Raw genomic sequence first — 25,194 nt, 5'->3', positions numbered from 1 at the left:
GCTGTAGTCCTACTTTCCAGCAAGGCACAAAAACTGATATGATTGGAGATATCAGGATGAATGTAACAACGTACCCGAGGAAACCAACCTGGGTTTCTTAATTTACTTATTTACATTAAATGAAATATGAAGTACCATTTACCATTCACCTTGGATGCTTGGGAGCTGACTTCTTTCCAAGCCTTTTCCTCATTTGCCATATGCAGAAAACAAGATAGAAAAGAGTAAGAACCTGTCCAAAAAGAGAGCCAGGGATTATTGACAAAATCAGCCCTGCAGGACTTGCTGACTATGAATATTTATCATCCATCATACTGGGGATATTAATTATTTGAACATTTGGGTGAAAAACAATGACTTGAAATTCATATCCTAACCAGTATGTCATACATATTAACAAAGACAAATTTAGAACTGATTTGAATATTTTGCATTTTTTAGCTTTTAAGAACCTTTTGAACAGTAGGCTTGTGTAGGAATGAAAGATAAGGAAGAGGACGGAATTTTTTTTTTAAAGATTTTATTTATTCATGAGAGACACAGAGAAGCAGAGACATAGGCAGAGGGAGAAGCAGGCTCCATGTGGGGAGCCCCATGCAGGACTCGATCCCGGGACCCTGGGGTCATGGCCTGAGCCAAAGGCACTCAACCACTGAGCCACCCAGGTGCCCCTAGACAGAATATTTTGTAAAGGAATTTTTCTCTAGTAGATATATGCACCCGCCTCATTTCAGCAGACTGAATAATCTTTGAAAGATGTGACACACGAAACCATTTTGTTACACAATGAGATGAATTATTTGGACTTAAGGCATGTTTCTTTGCAAAGTTGTTATAGACTATGTGTCACATGCCCCATAAGGGGTAATAGATGTGTTTCCATTGCCCTGTTCAGTGAAGGCTGGAACTGTTTCCCCAACTCTAGGGATCCCAGAAACAAGTTCACCTTTGGAATCTCAGCAAAGGCTACACCCTAGCTGAATTTATGGTTAGTACCCGGTGAGTCCAGCTCCATTAGCTTTCTCCACCTGCACATATGTACTGCAGTGTTTTGCACCTTTTGGTGGATACTGTGATTGTAACCCAGGCTGTGCAGTGCCAAGTTGCATTTAAATCAGAAAGCAGGGATATCTCACTCACCATAGCAGGTCTGTTAGCTAAATCTTATAAAGCATGTCTTATCTGCCAGAACATAAATCAACACCAGGACTCGCAGAGCTGTTGTTGGTTCTTCTCCCTCCCTGTGGAAAGGAATGAAGTCCAACAATGCCCTCAACAGACAAACTGCAGTCTTCACACTGTTGCCTTTGTTCTGTTTCTAATTCAAAGAAAGTTCAAAGCTGTAGACAAAAGCAGCATCCCCAAGTGGCTGCTGGTCCTAGAAGAAGATTGGGAAAAGCAGCGGTATGCCTTTCAAAGCAATAACTAAGTAGAGTTTTCGCTTTTTAAACTTTTCTGACAACCTTCAAAGGGGTAAATGGGGTAACTCAGGTGTAGATAAAAGGTCTTCAGAGTTCTGAGGCAGTAAGAGCCCTGATGAACTTGGGCATCAGTTACAAAGTTGAGATGAAGAAAAGACTGGTCAGGAAAAGTTAACTGCTTGGTTCACATGGCCAGCCAACGCATTGACCGTTGAGGATCCCCTGGAGCTCACCGGGAAGAATCCAGAAGTGGCTTCACCTAGAACAAGGAGGGAATTTCAAAAAAGTGCAGACCTATTCAGAGGTAAAACTGGCATTTTGTTTTGTCAGGGCTCCCCACATTCAGGGGCTCCACTGTCAAGTAGGCAAGATCAGAGTGTCAGATGGCTCTGACTGAGTAACTCGATGTCTAGTATCCATTGCATCACTATTCCACAGATGGTAAGATCTGGGGGAAAGTTTTAAAAAGATTAGGCAAAAAAAAAAAAAAAAAGGATTAGGCAAAAGTCTCTGCTGACCTTATAGTTTACAGGAAGAGACAGGGTTCACATAAAGTGGTTATAAAACAAAGAGTATATGTGATTAAGCACAAATAAACATGGCACAGAAAGTAGGAGTGTCAGTCACAGGTAATCAATATGAAGGAAGTACTGATCATTTGAGGGTGGGAGCACCCCTGAAGACAGGAATCCTACTTAAATAATTGTTTCATGTTCCCCAACCCCAACTGCTGGCCTCTGGCCTAGAATGGGCACCAATATACTCTTATTGATTAAAGGATTAAAGGTGGCAAGATTTGAACTAGACTTTGGAAACTAAAGTTTTATCTAAGAGAGAATAGCATTATTGTTGGAGGCTTAGCATAAACAAGATAGAATATATCTTTTAAAAAGCTAAAAAAATGTAAGCATCTAACAGGAATTTAAAATATTATCTTATTGGGGCACCTAGATGGCTTAGTCGGTTAAGTATCTGCCTTCAGTCTAGGTCATGATCCCGGGGTCTTGGGATCCAGCCCTGTGTTGGGCTCCCTGCTCAGCAGGGTGTCTGCTTCTCCCTCTCCCTCTGCCCCTCCCCCCAGCTTATGCTCTCTCTCTTTCTCAAGTAAATATGTTTTTATCTGAAAAAAATAATTGTCTTGTCCAAACTATTCATTCATCCTTTTTCTGGATAAATTCAGCTCACCTTCTAGGTCTCAGATAAATGCCACCTCCTCTAGAAACTTCCTTGATGCTCCCATCCACCCTGATTGCATGGGCCAATACCCATCTTATGTGTTCCTAGTCTACTTCCACTAAAACACTACCCTGGGTCATAACTACCTTCCTGCCTGTCTGACCCCACCCCTAGACTGCAAACTCCGTATCCCATGCAGTACCCAGCACCCAGTATTTGTTGAATTTATGAATTTATGTTGTTATATTACACATTAGTAGGTTAGAAAATGTATGATCAATTCATTTTGAATAGGAGCATTTCTCAAATTGATTATACATTTCCCCTCTTGGAGTAAGCAGTTTAACCTAAACACAAGGTCATCATTATGAGTACAGGCAAAATCAAAGAATCTGAATCCCTTAGACGTTACATTTCTAGATGGCTAAACAGAGGCCCATGGAGGTGAGGGGACTATGGTTTCCAGTGATAGATCTATGATTAATATCTCAGTCAGCCCTGGTGAAACCTACATCCAGACGGTGATGGTTACATCTCCAGGATTTTTGGAAATTCCTTGAACTCCGCTCCAACACCATATGGCCTCAACTGTGTGTTTTGTTGTTAGTTCTCATGTTTGTTTACATAGTTTTTATGTCTCCTCCCATATTACTAACTCCCATTTCCTAATCCTTCAGTGTTCCCTCTCTCCATTTCTATATGCTCAGGGACCAGATAACACTTCTAGCTCCCCAGAGTCTCATAGCACTTGTGACGCTCTGTCCTTATTGGTGCTTTTCTATCCTTTCTCTTCCACTCAAGTTACAAGATCTGTTTTATTTATTTTTTGCACTTAGTGCCTAGCATAGGGCCCAGAACCCTCCTGTGAGCTGAAGAATTAGCTAGCTTATTAAAGAGCATATAAAATAAGCATTAAGGACAATTATAAAGTTGTTCAAAGACTTCATGAGGTCTATCTTACTAGGCTTCTTTTCTGATTCTTTGATGTGATTTATTGATCTTAGTCTTCATAGGCATGTTATTTCTGGACTAATAAGGAGTGACTGGTATGTAAAATGGGACTTGTATCCCTCCTTTCAATAATTTGAAACTATTAGGATATCCACAGACTTTGAGACTGTCTTACACACACACACACACACACACACACATGCACACACTTTTGTAGACAACTGGGATATAAGAACTTGGAGGAATTTTAAGACATAGGTAAATGCTAAAATGCAAGTCTCCCAATGATTATACCTGGGTGGAGGTAGGTTGTGCAGGGAACAATTATTTGTTCTGTCGAGAGTGTAATGCCTCCACTTCCTGGAGAACGTCCCCCTTGATTGTAATTAGGAGATTCTAGTCAGGGCCAGAAATCAAACTGTGTGGTTGCAGACGGTGGGTTTGGGGATGAACATATAAGCCACACAAAGTCTTCTCCCAGGACTTTTAGAAATGAAACTGTGGAAAGAGATGCAACCCCCTAGGTAACAAAGCCTAAAAATGTGAGGTCAGCAGCATTTTCCCCCATGAGAACAAAGACGGCTGGTTTAAGAAAATAAAGTCAAGGGAAGAGAGAAGAAGAGACAAGGGAGCACACTGTGTTCAAGTCCCTGGAAGTCCAGCACTAACACTATCCTTTCTGCAAAATTTGATTGCAGCAACTCTAAGTCACATGAATGTGGTTTATTGTACCCAGTTTTTGCAAGCAAATGGTTACTAAATATATTGAACACACAAGAAATCCATGAAGAACAAATCCCTGATGTGTCATTAGAGAAAAGCCAAGTGTTTAGGACCCATTCTTCATCTGGGCAACCCATTGCCATTAAACCAGAACACAAACGAGTTTCAGGGGGTGAGTTTATGGATTAAATCAGAAAACTGAAAACAAGGGAAAGAGTGACCTCCTTCCTTTCTGGCCTATTCAAAGTCTCATGCATCATAGCTCTCGGAATGAACCTTTCGCTGAAAAAAACAATACACCATTCTAAAGAAAGGTAGCAAAGCTGACTCCCGAAGTCCATTTCAGTTCAGCATAGGAAGTGTTTTCTAACAAGCACAAATTCCCAATGGGGGCTGTCTCACAAAGAAATAAAACTTCTGGGAAATTCTCAAGGAGTGCTGCTAGAGAAAGGAGGTGTTCTACAGGAAATACTCAAAGAATGCTGCTATGGAAAGGGGGTACTCTAAAGGAAATAGTAGATGGAGGACTGGAGATGGACTTTACCAGTTCTTTTCAACTCTAAGAGTCTATGATGTTTTGGTTTCAGTCACACAGGTCCTACAAGTCAGTGGAATAAGCTAAAGCAAATGTCAAAACAGTTATCTAGGGCAGCCTGGGTGGCTCAGTGGTTTAGCACCACCTTCAGCCCAGGGCCTGATCCTGGAGGCCCCGGGATCGAGTTCCACGTCAGGTTCCCTGCATGGAGCCTGCTCCACCCTTTGCCTGTGTCTCTTCCTCTGTCTCTCTGTCTCTGTCTCTCTGTCTCTGTGCATCTCATGAATAAACAAAATCTTAAAAAAAAAAACCCACGCTTTCCAGTAAATGAGTTGGAAATATCTCTTCTGCTCTGAGTCAAACCCTCCATTTCTGCCCTCCCTCCCCATGGTACAAATGCTATAATTGACAGTGTCCATCTCTTTACCCAGCTGTGGGAGAGGTAGCCTCCTTCTTTCCACCAACCAGGTGAGGTTCCACCAAGATCAGCTACTGGCATCTCTGTACTAATCCCCTATGACCCAGTAATCCAGCAAGCCCAACACATCACTCTGTTGCACAGAGCATGTTCTAGCAACAAGTTTAACTAGGTACTTGCCTTCTATCTCAGCTCTGAAACCTGTTTCTGTTCTGTAAGCAAATGGTGCAGCCTCTGTAGATATGGGTTTTTGTGGTAACATGCACAACTTTGGAAGCCATAGAGGTCCCATCCTAGTCACTGGGAGATGGACGGAGGGTCCTGTAATTCCAGACATGGTGCCCCTGTGAATACCCTGGGACAGCCCATCAGCATCTAAGATCATCCCACCTGTACCTTTTAACCCTTGAAATGCAGTAATTAGTAACAAATTGCAGCATAGATTCCTGAAGACTTTAGCCAAGAGCTTCAGGCATTGTGAAGGAATAGGAAGTTCTAATAATATGTATCCAATGCGGATGCTGATAACTCATACTGCAGTTTATTTCAATACATAGTTCATTCTTGATACCAGGGGTTGTATTTGAAACCCAGCTGAGCCTCTGATGTGCCAGGCTTTATAAATGTCAGTGTTTAGGGGAATTACACTCAGCATCAGTGTCTCACCCCATCCCTCTCCTCACCTCAGGCCTTCAGCTATGGCCACTGAGTTTTATCTTTACCTCTCAGGTCCACCTCTAGAGAGGATGGGAATGTGACTTCTGTCATTGTTGGTTTTAAGTTCCAATGCCAATTCCAGCACAGATATTTATAAGCCCCACCCTGGGAGGTCAAAGTACAGATTGTGTAGAGGGCAGGAATAAGAATAGAAACGCAGAAGGGAAAGCATACTGTACTCACTGTTCTTGGAATTGATAGGCCGCCCCTGCCTAGAACTACAAAATTAGATGGCACCAACTCAGCAGTCAGTAGACTACATGAGCCCCTTCCCCATTGTACTGAAGATCATTACTCCATTTCCATATCTTGCATCTTCATCCCAACTCTTCCTGATAATTTATCCTTCTCTCCTTTCCATATTCTCCAGAACAGACCCCTAAGGCTTATTGGATCTTCATTCGCAATTTGCCCCCACTCATTACCCCTATTACCTAGGCCCCGGTGAAAGAAAGCTTCTACTGGGACAGCCCACACATTTAGACCACAGAATAGCTCAGGGTCTCAAAGTTAATTTTATCTGCTTAGGTTGTCTATGGGACGCAGAAGCAGAACACAGACACACCTCAGGATTTATTTGTTCATGCTCTAAATGCCAGCATCTCTGCATGCTGGCCATGTCACTACCATCAGGAGTAAAAATGAGAGGTTAATGTTGTAGCTTGTTCCATCCACATAGCCAGAGGCAGCTCACACCCACCACCACAACCAGTTCTAATCTCTCCATGCCTCAGCATCCAGGCCCAATTGCTCCTAGCACCTCTGGATGAAGCATCTCTTGCCTGGATGAGCAGCAGCAAAATACTTACTTTCCTTAAGGGGAAACTTATCCCTCACATCAGAATAGGACTATACCACATGACTCTAGCTGTCCAAAATTTTGGTAATTTGCTTTTCTCCATAGTCAACTGGCTACCATTCTTTTGTCTCATCTTTTCTCTATCCAGTCATTCCAGATATTTCTACCTATACCCATCAAACTACAATTGGAATACTATGAAACCCAGACCAAATGAAGAACATACTACTACTACTGTTATTACCATTACTAGTACTAACAGCAACAACAATAGTAACAACAAAAACTATAATAATAAGTAGTTATTCACTCTATCATAGATACTGTCCTATATCCAACTCTATGGAATGGGAAGTAGTACTATCATGTTTGAGATGAGAAACTGAGGCATAGAAAGGCCAAGTAAGTACCTAAGGTGACAAAGCCTAGTCTGTCTGGCCTCAGAGAGCACTTTTTTAAGCTGCAGCATAATATTTCAGCACTCTCTTTTAAAACACATGACAAATAAGAGGGACTCAGCAAAGAACATGTCCAGAGGAGATAAGGTGACAAGACTGGAGGTATCCTTCCACTGGGAACATGTAGAAAAACTAGAAATGTTAGGTTGATAGTGAAGACTTGAGTGGGAAGATGGGGTCAAGAAGGGGATCTGTGAAATATGAAGAACATGTTCTTTGTAGTCTTAAGAGTAAAACAACTAGAACCAATGGGAACATGAAAAAACCTTCAGGAAATGAGAATTGCTCTTTAAGAGGCGCTGAGTTTCTCATTATTGGAACTCTATGACCTAGGTAATTTCAATGAGATGCTTTCATAATCAGGTGTAGCAGACAGGATCTCTGTCCTGGAAATAGAAGTTCAGCACTCACATGTGAATGGCGTCCTACCGCAAGCACCCAGGTCTTCAGCAGTACAGACTGGAAGGTCCAGTGTGTTAGTATTCCTAGCAGCACCCTCAGTCAGTGATGAATGAGAGCTGGAGGATAAATACCCCAACTTCCTCACCCCTTAGTGAGATTAACACGGGGCAGGGCACATTCCATGTTTCTCAGAGGTCTCCAGCAGGATTGAGCCTCAACTGCCTACAGCAGTAGCAAGCTCATTAATGTAACTGATATTGGCTTCTTTCCTTTCCCTGTCTTCAAAACTTTACTGATGGTCCTTGAGATCAATCACGTCCCACATAGACCACTTGAACTCAATTCTTAGAGATCTGCATAGGGGAGAATCTGGCCTAGGCCAAAAAGATTTGAGTACTAAATAGAGTCTTGTCTGAATGACTTTTATAGTCCCTTTCAATCTGGAATGTTATGATTGCATTTCACTTTGTTATACTCAACCCTACACAAAGGCACAGCAGCCCAATTCAGTAATTAAAGCATCTATATCCTATGTGTAAAGAAAGCTAGTAACTGCTATAATCTAAGGAACATTACCTAGAACTGACCCTGCCAGGGGTGTGGAATAGGGAAAGCAATTTTTGAAAGGGATAAAGAGGAAGACAATCAGAGAACTGCCTGAGGGACACTCCAGGACAAAAGTAGGGAATAAGAAAGAGTGTGGTGCTGTAAAGAACAAGCTTTGCTTTCTCCTACAAGCTTGGCACAGGCTATTTCTGAATTTGACTGAGTGTGACTGGGTGTCCTCCATCTGACTGGGTGTGTGTAACTGAGAATTAATAAAATCACTTTGATTTCCTTAATGGCCATTATGAAAAGCTTCCCAGAGTTGTATTTAAATTTACTTTTTCTATTGCATTTTCACAAATGATCTCCAAGGTCAGAATGAGCAAATGGCCAATTAGCCATGTAAGAAAGGATCCAGAAGCACACAGATCTTGTTGGCATTTTAGAGGCATTGCCAAGTGCAGTTGGAAAAGCTTATATTTAACTTGTTGAATATTAAAACGATCACTGCTCAGCTGCACAGAACTTTCTTTTTAAATATTCTTCCCCAAAGTTCCCCCTTCAACCGTATTATTTTAGTTCAGCCTCAATTACACCATCAAAATTCTATCATTCATAAAAGTATTACCATACTGAAAATGTACTTGGTGGCATTTTTATACCATGCTATGGAATAATGTATAATGATCTAAAAAAAAAACCCACAAGCTTCATAGTAGACAATAAGCTAAACACAAGTTAAGCATAAATCCAGTTTATTCACACTCAAGTTTATGGATACATTACAGACCTGCACTCCCTTGAATTCAACCTTCTCTAGCTTTGATCTTGACCACGGTATTGCAGGGGTGGTAATAATAATAAGTTCACTGACATGCACAATCCCGTCCTCAAACTGCAGTGGAGGACCCGAAGCGTAGGGAGACACCAGTAAGAGGCAATTTAGAAGGTGAGGATGTGCAGTGAATCTGGAGTAGAGCCCAGGGTCTGCTCCTAACTCTGCAGTCTACTATCACTGCAATTGGAAGTGAATTTTTTTTAACTTCTCTGAGACTCCATACCTTTATCTTATAGAATCAGAATAACTATAACTCCTACTTGACTGGCTGTTTTTGTTGGAATTAAATAAAGTAGTGCACTCAAAGAAGTTTCCACAGTGCCTGTGGGTATAAACACTCATAAGTGGTTCTTTATTAGAGTTGTGCCCAGAAAATATTCAGAATCAGAAAAAGGGCAGGTGCCTACCAGGTGAATGTGGGAGCAGCCACACAGAAAATAGCCCATGAGGCCATATAACAAAGTAGAGGTGAAGGAACAGTAGCGGTATATGAAGGTCCCTCAGGAGGCCTGTATAGCTTTCCTTCCTTTTGGGGGTGGGGTGGGGTTAAAAGAGCAGATCTGAGAGGCACCTGGCTGGCTCAGTTTGGTGAAGCAAGTGGCTCTTGATCTCTTGAGTTTGAGCCCCATGTTGTGTGTAGAGATTATTTACAAATAGAATCTTTTTAAAAACAATTAAGAAGAAATAGCAGATCTGAGAGTCAAAGGCCTGTCCTCTGATGAAGGAGAAGATCCTAACGGGGACTGGAATTTGGCACACCTGGACCTTACATGTTCTCACCTGTAAAATGCTTATGCAAATAAATTCCTTATCCCAAATTATCAAACTGTGGTTTTTTTGGGGGGGAGGGGCAGGAGAGGGTGATAAAAAATAAGTAAAAGTCCTTGGAAGAAAGAAGTAGAGATGGAGGTGTCAATGTTTCTCAGGATAGGCCTGCATCCAGGGAAGCCCCGGGGCCAGAAGGCCATGCATCTTCTGGGAGAGAAGAGAAAGAATTGACCAGAGAACATCCAGTGGGAGAGAATAAACAGGATAGGCTGGATCAAATACCCGTGTGTAGACTAAGGCCGCCCAGGCACTTCCTAGGGAAGACCGGTCAAGATGACTATTCTCACTGAACAACAACAACAAAAAAGAAAACATGTAGCTAAGGAGGTAAAAGGATTTTACTAAAAGCACTCTAATAGTGGTGAGATTTGGCATAGAGCAAATCCTTCTAAATGCCCACAAGGGCCTGCATGATCACCCCTGATTTCAAACTTCTGAGTTACATCTCTTGCCTCACATCCTGGAACCAGCCCCCTGGCTTTGTGTAGTTCTCCCCACACTCCAGGTGTGTTCTTGCAGCAGGACCTTTGTACTTGCTACTTTCTTCCTCTGCTTGGAGCCATCTTTCTTCAGAGAGTCCCATGGCTCGCTCCCTAACTTTGTTCAGGTGTTTGTTTAAATGTCACTTTATGAGAGAGGATTTCCCTGCTTATATTATCTGAATAGCACCTCATCACTTTTTTTTTTTATTGGAGTTCGATTCGCCAACATACAGTATAACACCCAGTGGTCATCCCGTCAGGTGCCCACCTCAGTGCCCACCACCCAGTCACCCCCACCCCCCCGCCCACCTCCTCTTCCATTACCCCTTGTTCATTTCCCAGTTAGGAGTCTCTCATGTTCTGTCTCCCTCCCTGATATTTTCCACTCATTTTCTCTCTTTTCCCCTTTATTCCCTTTCACTATTTTTTATATTCCCCAAATGAATGAGCCCATACAATGTTTGTCCTTCTCCGATTGACTTATTTCACTCAGCATCATACCCTCCAGTTCCATCCACGTCGAAGAAAATGGTGCCTTATCACTTTCTATTCTCAATACTGTTATGAGTGGGTGGCTCAGTGATTGAGTGTCTGCCTTCAGCTCAGGGCATGATCCTAGGGTCCCAGGATCGAGCCTCACAACAGGCTCCCCACGTAGAGCCTGCATCTCCCTCTCCCTGTGTCTCTGCCTCTCTCTGTGTGTGTCTCATGGATAAACAAATAACATCTTTAAAAAAAAAATGGAAGAGTTTGACTTCTCCTTTGCTAATTTGAATCTTTGTTATTTATTTTTGTCATCTGATTGCTGAAGCTAGGACTTCTAGTACTATGTTGAACAACAGTGGTGAGAATGGACATCCTTGTTGTGTTCCTGACCTTAGGGGAAAAGCTCTTAATTTTTTCCCCATTGAGAATGATATTCGCTGTGGGTTTTTTGTAGATGGCTTTTATGCTATCGAGATAAATTCCCTCTATCCCTACACTGTGGAGAGTTTCAATCAAGAAACTATACTGTATTTTGTCAAATGCTTTCTCTGCATCAATTGAGAGGATCATATGGTTCATATCTTTTATTAATGTGATGTATCACATTGATTGATTTGTGAATGTTGAATCATTCTTGCAGCTCAGGGATAAATCCCACTTGGTTGTAGTAAATAATCCTCTTAATGTACTGTTGGTTCCTATTGGCTAGTATCTTGGTGAGTATTTTGACATCCAGGGTCAGGGATATTGGTCTATAATTCTTCTTTTTGATGGGATATTTGTCTGGTTTTGAGATCAAGGTCATGCTGTCCTCATAGAATGAGTTTGGAAGTTTTCCTTCCATTTCTATTTTTTGAAACAACTTTAGTGGAATTGGTATTACTTCTTCTTTAAATGTTTGGTAGAGGGCAGCCTGGGTGGCTCAGAAGTTTAGTGCTGCCTTTAGCCCATGTTGTGACCCCAGGGTCCTGGGATCGAGTCCCACGTTGGGCTCCCTGCATGGAGCCTGCTTCTCCCTCTGCCTCTCTCCCTCTCTCTCTCTGTCTCTCATGAATAAATATATAAAATCTTTTAAAAAAATAAAAAAAATAAATGTTTGGTAGAATTCCACTGGGAAGCCATCTGACCCAGGACTTTTGTTTGTTGGGAGGCTTTTGATGACTGCTTCAACTTCCTTGCTAGTCATTGGTCTGTTCAGATTTTCTATTTCTTCCTGTTTCAGTTTTAGTAGTTTATAAGTTTCCAGGGAATGCATCCTTTTTGTTCAGATTGCCTAATTTGTTGGCATAGGGTCGCTCAGCACATTTCTTGAAATCATTTGTATTTCTTTGCATACCAGCCACTTAAACAGAAAGAATCTAACATAGGGAATTGGAGAAAAGGGCATAAGAGGACTTCAGAACACCAAGGTCACACAGAGATAACTGTAGAAGCAGCTACCACCTCCCAGGCTGTGCATGGAGAGAGGAGCCTGCGTGACTGGAGTCTGCAGCTTGGAGGAGGGAACCAACCTTCTGAGGAGGAGGTGTTACAGGCCACTGCTGGCATCTCTGAAGGCACATGACGTGGCTCGTTCCGGGACTACAGACCAACTGCTACAGTAACCAACTGTGAACTGGATGGAGAAGCATTAAGGGCGATTCAAAAGGAAGCAAGACCTTTCCTACGTACATCGCTCCATTGCTCCATCCCCCTGCAGCACCGTATGTCAGCAGAACTACTGGGGGACAATGGCAGCAAAGGAAGAGTTAAGTTTGCAGCTTCCTGGCATCAGCATCACAAAGCAGAGTATGAAAGAGTGGTTTACAGCTGGAAGACAATAGCTCAATAACCAGCATAGCATCCAAATGAGGCCAAATTAACAGGAATGCCCAATTTTGCTAACTCTTAGCACACACTGCCAAGAGAGGTACTCCCTTCTTCTGCCCATAGCCCTGCTAGTCATGAAATAGGAACTTTCAGCTTCTCAAAAGTTTTCAAACTTTTTTCTGGATTACTTACTCTCCACCCTCTGATTAATTTCTCCACATCATAGCTCAAATCATCTTGGGAGTTTTTTTGTTTTTTTGTTTTTTGTTTTAATCTAGCCTGCCCTGAAGTCACTTGCACGTGAGAAGATAAGATTTGCCACTGTCCAGCTGCTCTAATTGTATACAGGCAGTAAATACTGAACTCAAGTCCAAACATGTACCCTAATCCAACTTCACCAACAGTACAGGTGATATCTTGAGTTCCCATTCCTATGAATACATCTTTTTTTTTCTTTTTGCAACCTGTAAAGAGCTATAAATAACTACCCCTCTCGCAAGCCCTTAACACTCGCTTGCATAAAGGTGGGGGTGTATCTGTATCTTCATTACCTTCCCTCTGACTGTCCCTGCTTCAAATCCCCCTCATATATGGAAGGATTTGAGATGCTTCATGTTCTACCTTCAGTCTCTCATCTGAGACTCTCAAAAGTTACTTGAAGAGCTCATCACAGCCTTCAGGAGAATATGTTTCCTTGCCCAGGGGACTGCTTCCCAATGTTCCAGAATAATTCTTGGACTCCTTCTACTCCTCTTGGAACAAAGTCATGTTTCATTGCAGGGAAACATGGAAAACAGCCATCTCTTCATCCGTGTAGACCCTGTCATCAGAATGTGAGCCATATAGCCCATGGCTTAGATCTTGCAAAGCCCCCAACTGTGTCCTCACTTCAGTATTGCTTGGGAAAGAGATCACATGTCAAATTGTTTCCATCATAAATGAACACAGAGTAGACAATTCTGAACACTGAAGAATAGACCAGAACCTGCTTCTTGTTTCCTTTTCCCTTCACGTCTGTCAGCTCAAGAAAATTGGTGCTTGGGGAAGAGATGAGGTCACCAAACCCTAAATTTCATAGAAATGATGAAGGTTTGAATCCAAGTTTGGATTCAGCTAGAGTTTGGACTTCATTGCTCTATAATTGAAATAATCTTTTAGCCTAGATTATTTCAGTTGCAAATACTAGAAATCCAACTTAACCTTGGCAGCAAAGGGAAGTTATCAGCTCATGAAACTGATCATGGCACTCTGATGATACCATCTGATTTGGCCTCTGTCTTCCAGTCTCGGTTCACCTCAAGCTGCTTTCACATTTAGCAAACTCACACTATGGTGGCAAAACATCACTTGCGGCTTCAATCTTAAATTTCAATCAGCTCACCAACTCTAACTGAAAAAGAATTGTACTAACAAAAGTTTCACAAACATCCTAGAACTGAATATAATTGGATGAATCTGAATCACATGAACATTCCTGAAGCAATGACCACTGTGACCAGGGGAATAAAATGGACTAATTGGCCAGCCCTAGATCATGCCCTTAATACCAAGAATCATGGGTGGGATCAGTCAATCTAAACCATAGAACAAAGTGTGGACCAAGGACAGGTTCTGGAAAGAAAAACTGAAGGCCTATTATTAGTAAAAAGGGAATAAATGCAAAAAACACAGCTTCTCTCCTCAAACCATTTATATTTGTTCTTTTTGCTCCTTTTATAAAAATGTAATGATTTATATTTGTATTATATTTACTTTTTATACATTCTCAAATTACATATAAACTTCTTTGCATTCCCCAAACTACTTATGGAAATCTATCATATACTAGAGACTGAACGAATGCCAGTTGATTGTATGATGAGAATGTTTTGGTACCCATGTCCCTGTAAGAAAACAAACCTCTTCTGGAATTATAAAAATACATTGGGGGATGTAGCCATCTCCGAACAGCAAATGGGACAGCTGACTCCCTTGACTCTGAGAAAGCTTTGATGCCAAGAGGTGTTTAGAATTAAGTACTTAGCCATGATCAGCTTTGCCCAAAGCAAAGTTTAGGACAAGAACTTGGGAGGGGGTAGTTTATTTGAGAGGTGATGTCAGAAAGAAGCAGAAGTGAGGGAGCAGCAAGAATGAGGGTGGAAAGAGGTCAAACTGATATAAGATTGCATTATTGAGGACACAAATGCGAACAAAAGAGACCATTCTGCAGGCACCTCCTGAGGAGCATATAGAAGCCCCACCCCGTCCCCAAATTATACCCTCAAAACAGGAGATGGAGGTATTTCTCTTCTGGTTTCCAACCTTCATTGTTAAAGGATAGTCCTCAGGGCAATAATTCCCCAACCTCCACTTCTGGGCTACAGCATCTAAGACATCCTGGGTCAGAAATGGAGATGGACACAGTGGGAGCTTGAAACTGGAGGTTGTCAGCTCAGGGCGAATCTGAACCCATGTGGAATCGCAAGCCACAGCTCTAAGAGGGAGGGGGCTGACGGAGCTCCCAGAGCATGGGCTGCAGTGCATGCCTAGGGAAGTTCGGGCAGATTTCCCAGCCTGGGTACAGGATGGACCCAGTTCAGGGAAATCAAAGGAGCTGAATCAAGCCTCCATTCTCAGTGAAATTATTTCATTATCTTAAAAATCACAAGATCTCAGGGTTTGCTAGTATCATCTCCCTTCAACTCCCAACACACACACACACTTTTCAAAACATTTGGGGACAAATGTACCGTTTCACACTAGCTGTCAGCATTCCATCCACAAACCCAGTAGATGTGCTTTGAGAATGGAGTAGCCCCAGGCCAGGCACAGTAAAGACTCAGTCACAGTACTACTTCCTAGGTGACCTCAGCATTACTACTTTCTTTTTTTTTTTTTTTTTAAGATTTTATTTATTTATTCATAAGAGATACAGAGAGAGAGAGGCAGAGACACAGGCAGAGGGAGAAGCAGGCTCCATGCAGGGAGCCCGACGTGGGACTCGATCCTGGGTCTCCAGGATCACGCCCTGGGCTGAAGGCAGTGCCAAACCCTGGACCACTGGGGCTGCCCACTACTTTCTAGTGAAGTTGTAAGACCAGTAAAAAAACAAAAACTATTTCATCTGGGCTTGTCCATTCATCTCTGGGTGTGAGGCAATAACATGATGAATTGAAACAGAATTGGTGGCTACAATCTTGGAAGATTGAGCCAAATCAAACTGGAAAATACATTTTCTCCAACTAAAGCCATAAGGATCTTTTCTCAGATGACAATAGCTATAACAAATCTGGGTCTCAATTGTTTTCAATAAGTCTCTCTGGGCTCTCTCAGATCCCTCACACAGCTTCCTTCAGCCTATCTGTGGGGGAACTGGCAGCTGTATTTAGTGGGAAATACAGGTGATCAAATGGAACAGCTCTCCCCATAATCACCAAAATCATGGAACTGCCAGTGGGAGCACAGCCACCCTATTGTATACACTGTCCTTCTCTGAAAGACGGACTGGATTACTAAAGCTGTATTCCACAGGGGTATCTTGATTGCAGTTGTGAAATGGTTACAAGAACAAAATCTGTTGGTCTCTATCATTGGTCAATAGCTGCATGTCTTCCCCAGACCTGGCTGGTAATCCTTAGAACCAAAATAATACATGAAGTGAGCCAAGCTTCTTCATTTAAAGATTCTATGATTTGTTTTAGAAAATGATGGCTAGAGTTTCTAAGGCAAGATTCTTAGGGCTGAGTTTTCTCCTTAACCCTGATACATACTGACATCATATGTACCCTGATGTTGTCTTACTAGATCAAATAAAAAGCAGTTCCTTCCACATTTCCTCCTCACATGGAAGTTCTTCCCTAAGCAAGACTTTTTAACAGTCTATCACATTGTTGAGACAGACTCTTAAGGACTCCTCACCAGGAAAATCTAAGGGAAGGATCCCTTGGGGCAAAGGAATAAATGCTCATATATGGGTGGATTCAGGGGTGGGGACACAAGAAAGGTACTACCTTTTGCTATTTTTCTTCTGTATCTCAGCATTTTACTTTCATGCCAAATCCTTAAACACTCTTTTGTCATGTTCCTAACAATGACTTTCAGCATGGATCCTTAAAAACTGTTGAAATAATGTCATTTTGGGAGAATATTCTCCCTGTCTTTACCTATCTTTTACACTCCAGTTAGCTAGACTTCTGTTCCCATACTCATACACACATCATTGTTTCTATATTGCCTTTGTCTAGATTTCCCTCAGAAACAGACCCTAAAATAAGCACCTGAGTGAAAGTGAAAGACCATCCCAGGAAGCATTCACAGATGAGTGGGAAAGTGGGGCAGGAAGGTAAGGCAGTCAATGCAAGATGCATTCATGAGCAGGTGCTGCTACAGAGAGTTGGGATTTGGTTCCCCCAGGACCTTTGGGAAATAATACAAAAAAAAAAAAAAGGTTCCAAACTGTCCCATCTGGGATGTTTATTCACAAACTCCTATTCATTATTGCTGAAGGTGCTCTGGGGTGTCAATGACTTAAACTCCCAATTCACCCTTCTTGTGAGCCAGGAGAAAGTCTCTAGTCCTTGGAGAATGACAGGTGCTTGTGGAAGGACACAGGGGTCATACACCAGAACAGAAAGTACCAATAGGAGGACATCTACAGCATCTGCTGTAGGTGCGAACCCTTTGAGTCCTGCAGCGTGCCTGCTTCAGCTATGCAGTGGCTGTCACTCCCATTAGCTTCCACATATCCTCAGGGTCAGGAACTGCCTTTTACGTGTCTGTCTCTCTGTTCTATCTCTCAGGAGATCCAGTTCATAGCAGATGCTCAGCAAAAGCTTTTAAAAAGAAGCAGTAGCGTGAGGTCATGGTTGACCAAGAGAAATCAGAAAGATTTCCTTAGGGGAGAAAGTAATACCAGGCAATCCACTAGTTAATAGTGGAGGTGAAGAAGATTGGAGAGGGATCTCTAGGACATAGCATGCAACCTGCTCTGGTGGGAAAACCACTGTTCTGGTCTTCCTTTGCTTCCTTGGAAACCATCTAGCCTTAGAAGGCAGACCATCAGGGCAAAGATATTTCCCCTGAGGAGACTACAAATATCTCCCTTCATCCCCAAGAAGCAGAAAACAGCACTACTGGTATGCATCTGTTTGTTTGTCTTCCTAGCCACTAAAGAAGGGAACCAGGTTTTCTATAGTTTAAATTCCGGGCTGTGGAGGCGCTTCCTGAGCAGGCCTGGCTTGATACAGAGTGGAAAAAAGTGGAAGTTGGACAAGAAAGGAGTCTGGGGATAAGAGGATTATGTGAGAAGGAGTCCTTGGCCTGAGTCTGCACTTTACCACACCTACCCCTAGGATGTCTCCCCCATCCAGCTATGTTATGAGGAAATTTATCCGGAGTTCCTGCCCACATCCTCAAGACAACTTTAAGATTGAAGGACATCTGGCAAGAGGTAAAGAGCGCTCCCACATCTGGTTGGGGGAAGAAAGGGAAAAAATTTGTGCCTAAGGACTTACTTAGGGCTCTGGTTAAAATGTAGATTCTATTAAGGTAGTCTAGGGTGGGGTCTGTGTGTCTGCATTTGCAATGAGCCCCAGGTGATGCCCTTGCTGCTGATCCATGGATCACAGTGAGATCACAGCAGCAAGCTGTAAGTACCTTGAGCTGGTGCCATGTAGAAGGAACACATTTGTTACTTTAGAAAGTATGCAAGGCTCTACTCTTCTTTTGGTTCCTTTCTGCCTTTAATTGTAATTGTATTAATCAAGTCCCTTCAGGGAACAGATGGTCCACTCAAACTGGGCAATTTGAGGAAAGCTCAATGAAGGTGTGTGCAGGGCACAGTAAAACACAGATGTTAGAGCAGTGCCCCAAGACTAATTACACTATTGAAAGAAAACTGAGAGCATTTGAGGGAGTAGCAAGAAGAGGACTTTGTTAGGAACCTTGGCTTTCAGCCGGAAGGGGCAGCCAGCCCAAGAACCCTGAAGGAGTGACCTGGCTCCCTTCTCTGCTTCTGATCTCTTTTCCCCTCTCATTGGTCAAAATCAACTGAATCTAGGAAGCCCTGCCACAGATCAGCCTCCCAGGGGGGCCCAAACAGAATGGGTAAGGGTGGAAGGAGGTGTGGAGGGGCACAATTAAATAGCCACATTTTATAGTTCACTAGCTTTTTTTTTTTGTTTTTGTTCGTTTGTTTGTTTTGTTTTGTTTTCCAGAACAAGTCAAGAAACATATAAACCAAGGATGGGCAACTTTATGGAGAACTAGGTAGTAAACATTTTAGTCTTTGCAGGTAATACTGTCACAACTACTCGCTTCTACCTTTGTAGTAAGAAACTATAAGTAAACAAATGGGGACAGCTGTGTTCCGATGAAATTTTATTTACAATAACAGGCCAACAGGCCAAAGATAGTTTGTGGACCCCAACATAAAAACGCATTATCTTCCTTCCCTCTTCCCCGCTTTCCTGCCTCTCCTCCCCCCCTCTGTCCTCCAATCATTCTTTCCCCTCCCCCTCCCCCTTTATCCTCTCTCTCCCTTTTCCCTCCTCCTGACACCTCCAGCCTGCACTGTGATGAAGCGAAAGCTGGGTGTTGAGGGACAAAGAGGCGAGTAGAAACATAACATTCCAGAGGAAATTTATGAGCAAGAATAGGAACCTTCTTTGTGTAAGGGAGGAATGCATAAGGGAAAAAAAATGGGCTTGACTGTGAGGACTTTGAAAATCAGGCAAAAAAAAAATATGGACCATCTTCAAGAGGCCATTAGGGAGCCATGGAAATGGGAGTCCCCTTAGAAGGACAGGCCAAGGTGCAGGTCCTCATGGAAGCCCTAGTGAGTATCTGCAGAGATCTGTTTACTCTTATGGATCCATGTAAAACTATTTATTCATATTCAGTTTAAATTTGTCTTTTTGTCAGTAAACTTGTATCCTTCCACAAACTGTTAATGGATCTCTCAGTCGAAGTAGCTCCTCAATGCAAAGCAGGAGCTGAAACCACCAAGCAGCACATTCAGTAATAGACTCTGACAACAATCTGCATAAAAATAAAGAGCCAGCAGGACTGGAGCACTAATTATAGACATGGCAAGCTTGCACTGAGTCTCAAGGAATGATTGATCATCTATGCTCATAGGAAGAGGGCACCAGTGGGCAGATACCCACCAGCACCATCTTTGCAGGCTCTTATTAAGGAAAGAGTTCCCAGGTAATGGAGACTAGCAGAGGCAGCACCTGGACAGACCCTCTCTGCCCTCACCGTTTTGAAGGTGTCCCTCTGTAACTGTTGCTACTCTCTACCAGGCAGGCTGGATGCAGGAGGGGGTTAAATTCCACTCCCCTCTCCAGCAGCTCTCAAGCAAAGACAGAGATAATTGGAAGTTTGTATATAAGCATCCAGCCTTCTCAACTCTCATATAGGACAACTCTGCTGTGTCTTCCATATTACCTCCTAAAGGTTCCAGACTAGCTGAACCCCAGCTGCCCTCAGCCATAGATAGTTGGCTCAAGAACACACACTGTGGAAGTGGAGGGGGAGGGCTGGGGAGAGGGGAAGGGATATAAATAGGCTGGTGTGCAAGTGAAGTAAGTGCACACAGCCTACTTTCCAGCATGGAATATGAATTTTCTGAGGTTCTAACATCTTGCTTAGGAAGTCATGAAACTTCAGGCTTTTACCTCTAGTCAGAATCTAACCAGAGCAAAATACTCTGCTGTAATAGTCCCCAATGACTACAAAGTTTAGGCCGCCAGGCCTGGGAGCAAAAGTAAAAGAGCAAATCTGGGCAGTCCCACTTCCCCAGGCTGCTCCCACATACTGCCTGCCCTCTCCACTGAGGCCCTGTTATAAGCAGGTTACACCTACTCTCACATGCAGACATCTGACGAATATTAGCCTTCTTCCCAGTAGCAACCGCCTCTGTGGTATTCTGATGATTTACAGTTTCCCCTTAAGCAAAATGTCAGATCTCATCATGACATCTGGCAGACTGTTACTATCTATAAGGCTTGGGTTTACTGTACATTTTTACTTATTCCAAAACAAGGCAAAGCAAATATTCCCTTCATATGAAAAAATAAATAAATGAGGTTTGGCCTCCCCCCACCCTGCACTAAATATCAAAGTGTGGCTTTGTTTGGGTTCCATTAGAGCACCAGTGACTCAAGTACAAAGCCAAGATCAGGAGAATCAAAGGAGTGTATGAAAACATTCTCTCTTCTCCAAGAAAGCATAGGTCACATTGAAGACCTTTTCTTTAAGATTTCTGGTCCTGACTTGATCAGTATCTGTCCAGGATTGAGTGGCCCAGGGGAAAGGGTGGGGGTTACAAATAATAATTACAATGCCCAAGAAAGGAAGACTTCATGCTTGGTGGTACCTGGGATTTGGGGTTCACTAGACAGCATCTTTGTGAATACTCCGATTCATTTCTCTCCTCATCCCCTCACCTATCTCTTTTATGCCTAGGATGTACACCAAAATCACATCAATCCTCCCAAACACCACTACCTATACATTCCTCCCATATTCATAACCCTTGGCTGGTTCTCCACTTCTAAAAACCCAGTCTTACAGGTCTCCAATTTACCTGTAGCTTCTTCTGAGCTAATCAGACCAGGGACTCCCCAGACACCAAAATGACAACATTCAGCCCTACTTCCAAACTTTAACTGGTATTGGCCTTTAATTTGTTCTTCCCCTATGGCCATTCAAATCCCATTACTCACCCCTCAAGCCCATTCACTCAGGAAGCTATTTGCCCAGTTAGTCATGGAGTCCTGGCTCTTCTGTGGGGGCACTGTTCTACGTACCAGATGCTGCCAGTGCCTCCTATCCCCAAGCTCTTAATGCACATGTTTGCTTCCCATTCTCACCCACTTGTTGAAGAGTTGTTCCAGAGTTATCCATCATTGATTATAGAAGCCTATTTCATGAGCCTGTGCCTCTACTCCCTCCCAGACTGTCAGGTACCTGTCAGGGTATGATTATTGTCCTCCTGAAACTCCAGGGGGCCTACAATGGTGCTGCCTAACAGCATGTGCTCAGTGATGAAAGATGCCTCCAGAATACGCATTGTTGGGTGTGGATGCCCAGTCCCCACTCCAGATTAACACAATAAAAATCTTGAGTGGGACTTCAGAATTCATACATATTTTTAACCTCTCCAAGATGCACTGCGCAAGATAAAAACCAATGAGTTGATATCTGCTGGTGAAATGACTGATGTGAGAGGGAAAGAAGCTACTTGAGAGAAACAAACTAGAAGAAGAAGAAGAAGAAGAAATAGTGTTTTAGTGAAGAAACCCTCTTAGGGAAAATAGTGAGAAACCCTCTTAGGGAAAGGGAGGAAAGATGACATTTGTTGGGAATATATCTTTATAGTCATGCTTAGAGTGGAAGTTGGCCATCTCTAAAGCGATGCAGTTGAAACAATAGGAGATAGCTCTGCATGAGACAAGAAAGAGGAACATGTTTGCTCTGAAGAGGGGTAAAAGAGGAGATAACAGAAAGAGAGTTGAGGGATAGAAGAGAAGATAAACAGTAACAGCTGACAGTATGCAAAGTTACCATCACCCATAGCCCCAAATCTTAAAAAAAAAAAATATAAAACTCATAAAATGTTTGCTGTGAATGGATTTTTAGTGAAATCCAGAGAAGAACCTGAGTTGAGTACACAGGGTGATATGGGGCAAAACAGAAAAGAAACAGCAGAAGTGAGGAATCCATGTTAACATTGCTGAGACTTTGGGGAAATAGGAGGTTTCCCCAAGTTCTGAAGTTAAAAGTACTTTGGAGAGCCCCGCAAGGATGAGGAAGGTAAATGCAAAGTTCACAAAATATAGAATTAAAGCTGTTCTAATGCCAGTGTCAGAGGTCTGGGCTCTTGAGAGGATAAATGGTAACTATGTCATGGAAGGATCTTTGTTACTCAGGATCAAACGTCCAAGAAGAGGCAGTCTGCTGATCAGAAAAGTGCAGCCTTAGGAGCTTGGACACTCCAGCTCCCGATGCACTCCATCATGATCACTTCTTCTCTTGATTAGAGCACTTAGCACGGGTCATAATCCAAGGCTGGCAGGCTTCATCTGTCTATAGGTACCAATGAAGTGGTCACAGGCTGGAAGCCTGCCTTTTTGCAGCTTAAAGGATTTGTCTATGGAAATGTGGATGCTCAGCCTCCTCTACTAGGCTCCTCTAGTGTCCCCATCAGAAATATGCTTCAGAATCACTTAAGAAGCTTTCCTGGGTCTCTCTCCTCACGCAGATCCATCTCCTACTTCTTGGTAGGTTGCCTGCTATATTGCTCTATGGCACCTTCAAGCCACACTAATCTTAGGGAGGCTTGGGCCACCACCCAAGCCACTGACGCCATTAAGGCTGTCATCTTGTTCAAGATAGTTGTTCATTTCCTCACTATTGTATGAGTAAAGAAATGATGCCCCACCTATGTTAGGCTCACTTTAAAAGGCCCTATAACATAATAATTAAGTCCCCAATGTTATCACTCTCTCAGCTATAAATATGTTCAACTGCCTCCCCCTGAAAGTATAAAATGCTGCAATGGGGTTGGTCCGGAGAGGACCATGTAACAACTACCACACTGGACACAGAACCCCCAACTCTTTCAGAAGCTCAGCCCTAGTATAGAGACTGATTCTTCCTCACACACTCTTTTCCCTTGGACAGCTTATTTTCTGAGGCCTTTGCTGTCTGATTCTTTGATTCTCAGTTTGACTTTTATCCGGCTTCTCTTACTATGCCCATATCTGGATGCCAATTCCTGATACTGAGTTTTCATTTCAACTCAGTCTTTATGAATAGAAAGGGTTGAGAGGAGGGAAACAGATCTTCTATGTCCACATTTCCCCTTGGGTTCAGTTAGGACACCATAATTTTATCCTTTGATGCTTGTCTCCTCACCCAGTAGTGAGGGAACACTAATCCTTAGGACCCAACACTACTGTTTTCTAAAGTGTTCTTGTTCCAATTCTGTCCCTTACCAATTGGGTGACGTTGAGTAAATTACTCCCTCTCTCTGAGCTTCAATCTCCTCCTCTACAATATGGTAATGCTGTTGATATGTAGAAGTGTCCATAAGGTGCTCTTGAAACTCTGAGAGCTAAATTAGAAAAAAATAAAACATAATGGATTGAGATTAGCTGCAGCCTAATTGTTGGTGCCATTAACATGCCATGAGCAAGTCAGAGGAAGGAGAAAGATGAACCCAGAAGCAGCCTGTCTGGTCCTCCCTTACATCTATCCCAGGCAGAGATGGTTGAGAATGGGCCTTCACAGTGGAGCCTGATCCTATTAAACCTTGAGGACATTCCTCTAATTCCTCAGTTCTACTTTACCAGACTCCATCCCTACCAAATAGGTTCCTCATTTATTTTATATCTTTTTGGTTCTGGGTGGATAAACTAATGCTTTGTAAGCACTTTGAAACTAGAAATCACAATACAGAGTTAAGAGTTCATTATTTTAACATGGGAGATGAATTCTCTCTTCAAGTCTTTAAGCCATGTTCATGGAGAAAAACGACTACCTGGTAAAACTGTAAGAAACATTCTCTATCAGCTTATATATATAAACCTCCCAAAAATTGAACAATAGGGATATTTTCAAGAACAGATATTGATCTCATGTTATTTTTGGATCCCAATATTTCTGATGTTATTGTTTTTAAAGATCCAAATGATTTTTACTTAGTTCTAAACATATGCTACATTCCAAGGATGCCTTAAAGCAGTGATACTTAACTTTTTGGAAACTGTAAGTTAAGGCATTGCTAGTTGTTAAAATAAATAAATGCCAAAATGTCAGTGGCTTAACACAACAGCTAATGCAGGTATTTCTGGTTGGTAAGTGATTTTCCTTGTGTGGTGATTCAGTGATTGACTTTTCTCCCATTTTGTAGTTCTACTGTCCCCTAAAGCCTCCGTGTCTTCTGCATTCAAAAGAGAAAGATATAGTGTATGGGACACCACTGTTCTTTGAAAGCCCAAGTCTACATGTGACATATCTCACTTCTCCCCTGTGGCACTGCCAGGAACCATCCACATGTGAGTATAAAGAGAACAACTCTCCTCCAGCAGCAACTTCACACTATGGAAAGAAGCACAGATTCTGATGGATAGCTTTCCAACACTACCACAGGTCATAATCCCCCCTTGAAAACAGATGAAAACTGGGGAAAAAAGGGTTCTGAGGGATCTGTTCATTAATGCATTAACATTCTATTGCTTAAACCTTCTATTTAAGGTTTTTAAACAGAGTAAGCATATACATACATACTTACATTTATTTATTTATTTATTTATTTATTTATTTATTTATTTATTTATTTGAGTTCGATTTGCCAACATGTAGCATAACACCTCTTCCTCCCTTTCCTCCCACCAAAGATAGAAAGTATATTTGAAAGATTAAAAGAGAAGGAGGGAGGGCATTAGCCAACAAGGTATTTCCACATATATTTCTGGCATCCTTAGTAGATGAAATAGTGTTGACTGATAAAGGAAGGAGAAAACTCATCCCAAAAGCAACCATGAGAGACTGTAGATAAGGAGAAAACTCCTTAAAAGAAGGACAGAATGCCTTATAAAAGGCAAAATCCACAAATA

The 25,194-nt window shown here is 42.4% G+C and overlaps 1 long non-coding RNA gene across 22 annotated transcripts in view; it reads right to left on the bottom strand.

Moving 5' to 3' along the window:
* LOC140608362 (uncharacterized) overlaps positions 1-25,194 on the bottom strand; it is a 54,478-nt gene that overhangs the window by 16,986 nt on the left and 12,298 nt on the right. For 4 of the 22 annotated variants that reach the window (XR_012010393.1, XR_012010404.1, XR_012010417.1 and 1 more), the window contains exons 3-5: positions 23,572-23,690; positions 1,141-1,680; positions 150-232 (exon numbers count right to left, since the gene is read on the bottom strand). This is a non-coding gene — a long non-coding RNA (uncharacterized lncRNA). Of the gene's footprint in view, positions 1-142; positions 233-1,140; positions 1,681-23,571; positions 23,691-24,598; positions 24,677-25,194 lie in introns of all 22 variants that reach the window. The other 18 variants (XR_012010398.1, XR_012010407.1, XR_012010423.1 and 15 more) reach the window with 7 other exon arrangements.

This window comes from Canis lupus, chromosome 1, assembly GCF_048164855.1.
Source record: "Canis lupus baileyi chromosome 1, mCanLup2.hap1, whole genome shotgun sequence".
NCBI classification, from domain to species: domain Eukaryota; kingdom Metazoa; phylum Chordata; class Mammalia; order Carnivora; family Canidae; genus Canis; species Canis lupus.
This window is presented reverse-complemented; position numbering and strand designations above follow the sequence as displayed.